A 9,553-nucleotide genomic window follows, 5' to 3' on the forward strand; every position below is an offset into this window, starting at 1 on the left:
TTTTTGTGAGGTTCTTGTGAGGAGGAAGATGTTTGGTGGTTCGGTGCATTTTTGTGCCAGGGATTCGGTGGTAAGTGTTTTCTATTTTTGCTGAGTTCTTTGTGCACTGAGCAACCTTTGTAGTTGGCAGGATGTGGGCCGCCGCATAGGGCACATTTTGCGGGTTGGGTTCGATCTTTTTGGCATTGTGATGAGTCATGGGGATCACCGCTGCGAACACATCTGTGGTGGTGGTTGCAGTAAGTGCGTGTATGACCATATGATTGACATCGAAGGCATTGGGGAGTGTCTTTTTTGGGACGAGGAGCTTCGACTTTTATTTTTGAGTAGCATAGGAGTGAAAGCTTGAAGATATCAGGGTTGTTAATATCCGGTTCTAAGTCAATGAAGAACATAGGGAGAGGTGCCTTGGATTGTCTGTGAAGTACATTCATAATATTTCTGGGTTGGAAGCCCAGTGAGGTTAATTCATCTTTTATGAAAGATATGTCCGTGGTAGGGTGGAGATTTTTTATCACAATTCTGTATGGTTTAGATTCTTTGTTCTGGAATGAGTGGAAGGGAACTTGGCTTTCCTTAAGAAATTTAACTACAGATCTGTACGAGTCCGAATTAAATGTTTGTAGTTTAACCCCTTTGGTGGAGGTTTTACATTCGAAACCAATAGGTTGCGTAAGTTCCTTGATTTTGGCGGTAAAATTGTTGAAATTTAAATTGGATTCTATGAATATTGGTGGCGGGTTGACGGTTTTGGGAGGGGTGACTTCCTGTGACTGTTCAATATTGTTGGTGTCCATTTGAGATTCTTCATTGGGAGGGGCTAATGGAGAGAAGCGATTTGAAGAGATGAAAATACTAGTGTCTTTTTTGGAAGTGGTGATGAGAGAGTGTTGGGCGATCTTTGACGTTTACCCGAGTCATTTGTGACTGTTTGCCAGTCATTCTCGTTATCGGAGAAGTCCAACGGTGAGTAAGAGCCCGTTTGATTAATTAAGGTTTTTGGTATAATTAACGGAGAGAGTTGTTTATTTTTTTGATTTGTAGTTTTGTTTTTGTTAGTGTAGCTATGAGAGCCGGTCGGCTGGCGATTAGAACTCATAATGATGTAGATAAGGTGAACAGGTAGTTGGCCTTGGGGAGTATAATAAAAATATACATTACCAGTGGTAAGCACCACGACGGAGTAAACGTCACGGCGGGCACAAACGACTTTGCTATCTGGAGCTGATAAGCGGAGTGCGATACAAACATACGTGTGGACTGTACGGTGTCGCAACACGAACTGATTATCCCTTCAATTACAAATAAAAAAAACGAATAGGTAGGTTTGTAGGTATTTGCAGATGACTTTTCTACTTTTTAAAATAAAATAAAATGTAACAAATGTAAATTGAATTTTTATTGAACATTAGATGAGTGAATGTAATGATAACCTGGTTCTTGTGAAGTATATTGCTGAGCGTTGTATGATGAAACTGATAGTTGAGGATCTGGAGTAGATTCTGCGATGTATGGTGGTATATTTGAAACATTTAATACCTGTTCTCGAATCGGAGATAGTTCTTCTATTAAAATATTTTGAAACTTATTTCTAACTCGAAGCTTTTGGATTGGATCTAATTTTTTAAAATATGGAATTAGAGACTGAAAAAATGAATTATCTTCATCAATTTCTGAAGTGGTTACATTATTGTTATAAGACTGCTTTAATAATGCCACTTTTTGACTCTCAATGTTCAGTAAATCTTCTAAATATTTATCTTCATTTTTTCTTTCTTGCGAGGTAGTGTGTGATCAGAATTGCTAGATAAGTTTGTTGTCGACATTGATATTGATGGTGTACTGCATGATTCAAATGTTGGAATACATTCAATTCTTTGCCTAGTTTCAGTTTCAGTTTCCGACACATTAAATATATTCATAGTATTTGAGTCATCGTTATCAATATGGTCTATATCATTATCATGGCCACCATCAGTGTCAGGACATTCTTGAAGTGAATCTTCTTCGCCTGAAATATTACCATCTGAAATTCTCAGATTAGTTGTGTCTTTTAAAAACATCATCAATTTATAATGGGACCATTTTCCTAAATACACCTCAGCGCCTTCTTGTGAATCTCCGGAATGACTTTTTTTAACTTTTTTCTTTTCCCTCAAAAATGTGTCCCGTAAACCTCTCCATTTTTTTTCACGTCTTCCTCTAAAATTTAAATTATTTATAAAATTAATAAACTAACGCGAAGTAAAAGCAATGAAAAAAAAGGTGGGTAAGTGGATGTCGCTCAGCTGTACAGTAGGTTACAAGTGGGTCAATTTAATGGATTGTGTTAAATTTGAATTCAATGATATAATATCATTGTATAAGAAAAACGATTCTGAGCGAAAACGGTCAGTCAGCTTATGCTATTACCAAGTATATTTGATGATATTATTGTGAATAAAGTAATTTATATATAACCTATTTACGTGGAACCTTGTTTTAAATTTTCACGCATTTTTACCCAACAAATAAAATTTTATTGATATTTATAGATAAAAAAAACTAAAAATAATTGAAAACTGATAATGTCCGTAAACAGCTCAAAAAGAGTCAAATCATTTTCAAAATTTTATCGTGTATAGAAAATACTAATACAAACATTCAGTGAAATTTTCAAGTATCTACAGTCATTCATTTTTTAATTACAACAAAAACAAAAATCAATTTTGTTAAAAATCGATTTTGCGTAAAAATTCCCGTTTTTCCTTAATTTTTCTTTTGTTTTTCACGTCGCTTTTGAAAACTACTGGGAAATGTTTATTTTTGACCCACCAAAGTACCAACTAGATTCACTTTCCTATCAGAAAAATTACTGTTGAAGAAAATCCAAACATTTTTACTGTCCTAAAAGGTGATGACAGACACAAAAAAAAATAAAAAAAAAAATATAAAAAAAATAAAAAAAAACACACATCATTGTAAAATCAATACATTCATCGTTTCGCTCAGAATCTAAAATTGAATAAATTTATTTTTAATAAATATAAATAAGATGTTTGCAAATGCAATAATAAAATATAAAATACATATACATATTATATTGATTATTTCAAACTTTATTTTCTATATGTGTAGTTTTTTACTTTATATGAATTTTTTTCAATTAATTAATTTATTAAAGTTTAATTAATAGCTAATTAATTCTAATTAAAATAGAATTTTAATTTTTATTTGAAACCTTGAAACTGTACATTAATAATGTCCTGGTTTTGAAATGTATCGGATCATTAAAATATTATTAAAAATAAAGGTATTCTAAAAAATAATACTTATTTTATTATTTTTATGTAGATACTTGGCCACAGGATTAGCATTTCGACAGTTAGCGCTAAAATTTCGAATTTCAAAGACTGCTGTATCAAATATAGTCATCGAAGTATGTATCGCTATTTGGAATGCATTAAAAAAAAAACATATGCCTACTCCTACAGTTGATGATTTTAAAAGTGTCGCTAATGAATTTTTCACACAATGGAATTTTCCAAATTGCGTTGGAAGTGTTGACGGGAAACATATTAGAATAAAATGCCCTCACAATTCTGGTAGTATGTTTTATAATTACAAACAGTATTTTTCAATTGTTTTAATGGCTGTCGCCGACGCCAATTCTAAATTTTTAATGATCGACGTTGGTTCATTCGGCAAAGATAGTGATGGCAGTGTTTTGTGTAATACATCGTTTTATAAACGTCTTGAAAATGGTACTCTTAAGCTACCGAGTCCATGTAATTTACCGAATTCAAATCAGAAAGTTCCATATGTATTTATTGGAGACGAAGCTTTTCCGTTGAGAAATAATATTATGAGACCGTTTCCAAGAAAGCAGTTGGACGACCACAAATCATATTATAATTATCGACTTTCAAGAGCAAGGATGACGGTCGAATGTGCTTTTGGTATTGCATCTTCAAAATTTAGAATTCTTCTTAAAGCAATAGAAACTAAAGTCGAAAATGCAGATCACATCGTTAAAGCCATTTGCATATTACACAATGTGATAGTTGATAAAGAGAAAGAAATATCGCCATGTCAAAATCACCTGTCAGACTATTTGAATAAAAATGTACGTGAAAAAAATAATGCTATGTTGGGACTTCATGGGGGTAGATCCAATAACCGTGCTTCACGTTCTGCAATTGATGTAAGAAACACGTTTGTAAATTTTTTTAAAATGAATAAATTAGCGTAAAAATAAGTGTTTATAATAATTGCAAGGTATGTAACTTATTATTTATATTAGTTTATTTTATTATTATGTAAGTAGAATTTTGCATAGAATTTCTATCAATTTCGTCATATCTTATCTTAAAGTTTTGATTGATAAGTATTTTATATTTAAGATTATTTTTCCTAAACAAATATAATATTAGTATAAGTTAATAGTACTTTTTATTTTATATATTCTAGCCTCTATGTATCTAAGTATTTAATATAATGTGGTCAATCAAATAGGTATATTAAATTTACAATACGTACTTGTCATTTTTGTTATTTTAGCTACTTCATCCCATGCCTTGTCAGAAACTACCCTGTCTTTAAATTTTTTGTCCCATTTATTCCATAGAACTTTTCTTTTTTGTACTTCTGAAATTAATAACTCCATGGATACGAATGAATCGCACGACGCAACGACCAAAAACAAACTATTTTGTTTTCAATTCGTACGACTAAACGCATACGAAAAATCGGACGCATCGGTCGTATTTGTCGTGTCACGTAGGCCACTTCCGTTTGTTTGGGTTATTTTGTTTATTTTAAGAATCGCATCGGTCGCGTCGTATAACGATTATCGCATTTGTCGGATTCACCTAGGACACGGCGTTAGATAAGATGAGATTACTTTTTGCTGTTGTGTTCCTATTAATAACCATATATTTTGTCTTGTTTTCTGGGCCAAGTTTTTAATGCCTTTAAAGCGCGAAGATAGTGACATTGAAACCGTTGTCACAGAACAATATTCTTGTATACAAGCCGTGACTGAGGCGGTGGCTTGCTGTAAATCGGAAACGGTACCTAAATCAGGTTCTCACATCAACTTACTGAAAATTCCACTGCAACATTTCAACGGCGACTTAATTAGTTGGCGGTCTTATCACAACACATTCGATTTTCTTGTCCACGAGAATCTGAATCTTAGTAACGTTGAGCGATTTCATTATCTAATCTCTGCTGTCTCTGGACCTGCTGCTGTGGTGGTACGTTCGATGCCTCTTACTGGTCCCAACTATAAAGTGGCGTGGAACGAATTGAATGATCGATTTAACAATACGCGTCTGATACTTCACATTCATTTGAACAAGCTATTCGGATTTGACTCTATACAAAATAAATCGTTAAGTGATCTGAACAATTCTTAAATGTATTCCAGGAGAATACAGCAGCGATCCGTGCTTGTCTGGCTTTCTATTATTCTATATAGCGTTGCGCGTTCTGAATATTTCAATGAAGCGTTTATTTGAAGCTGATCAAAGCACGCATGCTCTTCCCACTATAAGAAATTTGTTAAAATTTATAAGAACTCGGTGCAAAATCTTTCAGGACAGTTCACAAAATGAGTGTCGTGGAATCGAATGGTATGCCATGTATACTGGACCTCGTCCTAGGCAAATCTTACGTGCTCAAAGCCAACATCGACGTGTCAGACGGAATGGCAAATGGAACTTTTGCCTATATGGATATAATGAACACGAGGAACCAGACAAAGAATGGATTTATGGCGATGACGAGAATTGCATCAAACAACTTTGGATGAATTTTGGACGTGATCATAGGAGCCAAAAAATTGGTAGAAAATAAGAACGAAATATCGAGCTTTGATGCAGCAAAAAAACATCCTCGGCATTTAGTACAAATCTGGCATCGACCGTGGGTTATTTTCCGGAATAAGGCAAGTGTAAAACGTTATCAATTTCCAATGATATCTGCCTGTGCTACAACAATTCATTCATCCCAAAGAGAAAGCTTTAATGAGATTGTATACTATTATGATAAATGTCATTCACAACAAATGGTATACTTAGCTCTATCACGACTCACGAGTCACCATTTTTCAAGGATTGTATATTTTTTCAGCAAAAAGTGATTCTGTCTTTCGCCATGGGCAAAGAAAAGCAGCTGATACGACTAACCTTAAACTGGTATTTGGACGCCTCATCGATAACAGGTTGTGTACAGCGCAAGATACAATTGTTGAATTTATACAACGCAACAATTACACCTCATTTTTAACATTAAATTGCCAGAATCTGCGAGCTCATAATCTTGACTTGACGGATAAAGTCACGCAAGATTGTCAATTGCTCTTGACCTCTGAGACTTATCTCAAAAATGATGAGCAAGTTGATGTACCAAATTTCGACTGCTGCATCCAGTTTAAACGAGTCAGTCGTTCTCATGGTGGAGTTGCAATTTACTAAAACCAAAACAGCAGCATTACAATTATACCACACATGACCATCATCAGTCGTCAAGCAAGTGCCATGGGCGTATCAGTAGAAGCCATTGGTGATATATGGACAACTGAACTTAAGTTGGAGAATGGGCAGAAAATACTTGCGGTAGTGGTATACATCTCACCAAGTCAACGAATCCAAGCCATAATGAAGTATATACATTTCGTACTTCTTCCATATACTCCAGCTGGATCAGCGCTTCTTAGGGAAAACTATCACATTTTACCAATGCTTATGAGTAGAGATTTCAACAAAAATGTCAACGATCTTGAAGCACAGCCACTGATTGAATTCTTGAAAGACCAATTCGGACTACAGATGAACTCAAACAGAACTCAACAACACATTATGGGACAACCATTGATGTTGTTTTCCAAGGGGGGTTGGATACATTACAAACACAATATGTAACATATTTCAGCTATCACGAATCCCTTATTCCCAGCTTGCCAAAATTGCCCGGACCTCAATTAGCCATTTCACCCAAATATGTATCATCTTAATTACCTGACACATTATAAATGAAAATAAAGTTACACATATTTTTAAATTTTGTTGAAAAAAGTTAATAATTCCAAATATCTGAACTGACCAAAATAAGGCGTAAAAGATGTTAACACATCAACATTGAGCGTCAGATACAAACTCTGACACACACCTTTTTTGTACTTTTTTTTTAGTATAGATTGTATAAGTTCTTTAGTTCTAGATTAAAAATAAAAAAAATAAAAAAAGTTTACGGCTCATTATTATTGCACGTCCACGTAAAGCGCAGCGCGATCCAACCGTTCGATATTGTTAGTCATTGACACAAACACGTCAATATCCCACTATCGTCACATTAGACCAGCTGTTCCATCGCGGTGCCATATCACCGGTATCAGGTAGTATCATTACATTTGTGGTGGTTCTCAGATTATCGGTAGAGAACCTCCAACGCCATCGCTACTTTCGCAACCACGACGATCTTAATTCTTAATCTTAATTCTCGATGAGAGGATAGGTTGTGATTTTACAGAAAGACGTGTGCGACAGTATTAAACGGCGATTGGTCACGACGAACTTACAACGGGGTCAAAACCAAAGGTAAGAGGCGACAGCGGAGAGCGTGCGTTGACGATCGATTGTGTGGTGGAAGAGAGCGAGACCGGCGGCCGCCGTGACGCGTCAGTCGTCGTCCGCCGGGGATCACTGTGACCAACCGTCTTACAATACAACCGACGCTCGACGCCGGGGAGAAATCATGTGGCGGCGGCTCGCCACATGTTATTATTATTGGATTATCAATCGAAATGTTTGTTTTTGTTCATTATGTGAATTTTATTATTTTATATATAAACTGTTATTACGATGGATCGTTTTGTGTTCACCTTAGTTATAATACTAATATAGGTTAAGGCCTCATTTATATATTATTACTACTGTTGAATAGTGTTCACTTATTACCATTGTAAGGGCCAGGTACGTTCAATTATAGTCTGTTCGCCCGGGCACCGTAACGCTACACACATCTTGTCACACACCGATCAACCTGTGTAATTCGTTTGTAGTGGTGTTATAGCTCAGCTAGCATTAGTTGGGTTCACCGCGCAAATACTAGTGAGCTATGTGGTGTAATAATGTGTGTTGGTGTGTATATGTGTGTGTGTAGGCTCAAAACTATAGAAATATAATTATAAGGCAGGTTTTGAGTGCAAATACGTATGTATAATTTCAACAAACAAATTATAATATGTACCACCAGGCTCCTACAATAAGGTGGTTGGCCTAGGATAATTATAAAATAATGTTTACCCCAGAGATCTGGCAAATTTCATACAAGCAATAGGCAGAAATGAATAACACAAGTGTGTAGGTTAAAGCACCGTCGTGCAACAATAAATATAATATAAATAAATAAATGAAAAAATACTCGGTGTAATTACCGTACAATAGTATAAAATAATAAATAAAGCGGGCGTCCAGTAAAATATTACAAGTACATAATAATGATGCAAAATAATAAATAATAAATAATACAGCAATCACGCTTTGACACGGCTGTTGTATTCCCTTTTCGGTTATATCCGTTGCGTGTTTGTAAGTTCGTCTTCGATGAGGAAACAACTATATTATTTTAAGATTGATTCCTGGAGGATCTTATTAGGTAATAAATAAAAAGTCTTTGATTACTTAACTAAATACTTTTATTGATTACGAAATCACATGAGTCCTGTGTGTGATATAAAATACAACTGCCGGCGACGCTCATTCGGTATTTCTTTATTGCGTCGACGGGCATTGCAAAAAAGGTGTTTATTGTGCTAATTACTAATAATTTATAAACAAGGGTTCGTAACACCCTCAGGGTAAATTGAAAGTATATTTCCCATTTAAAAATATTTAAATTATTCTGGGTAATGGACTTTCAGAGAAATGCGTAACTTCTAAGTCTTCATATGTTTTAGATACAATTTCTTTGTTTTGCTTATTCTTATACATTAAAAATGATAATACTAATACTAATAATAAGCCCACACTGCTGACCATAACTATTACACCGATTAGTAGATAATGATTTGAGTCATAAATCGTATCGACCACATTTCTTTTAAGGTGACTTTGTAGTTCATCTAGTAATTTGGAATTTTCAGTTATTTTATTCAGATTATCATTGATTCTTAAATTTTCTTTTGGAAACAAAGTGTTATCCAAATCTTTATTAATACAGTTTTTAATATATCGAAATTTATAGATAAGTTAAGTTTTGGAGTGTAATTTTTATAAATGTTTGTACTTATTTTCCTTTTAGGTACTAATTTAATTTTGTTATCCGCAGTGTAAGCCTCACAATGATTTTCTAAACTAAATATTCCAGTTCCGTTTACATTTATTATTAATGGTGCTGTTACATTTTTACATGTAATTATAATATTTTCTTTATTCATTACATATAAGCACGAATTCTTATTTTCTAACTTATGCCATACATTGTGGCTAAACTTAATGTATTTAATAGTGCATACGTTTGGAAGTGTTTTAGGATTTCAGAATAACATTGTTTCGCATGAATCTCTTAC

General features: G+C 34.2%; 1 pseudogene; it reads right to left on the bottom strand.

Moving 5' to 3' along the window:
• Positions 1-1,398: 1,398 nt before the first annotated feature.
• Positions 1,399-4,737, bottom strand: LOC132933799 (uncharacterized; annotated as a pseudogene).
• Between the last annotated feature and the right edge of the window lie 4,816 nt (positions 4,738-9,553).

The sequence above is a fragment of the Metopolophium dirhodum genome, chromosome 1 (genome assembly GCF_019925205.1).
Source record: "Metopolophium dirhodum isolate CAU chromosome 1, ASM1992520v1, whole genome shotgun sequence".
Classification (NCBI taxonomy): domain Eukaryota; kingdom Metazoa; phylum Arthropoda; class Insecta; order Hemiptera; family Aphididae; genus Metopolophium; species Metopolophium dirhodum.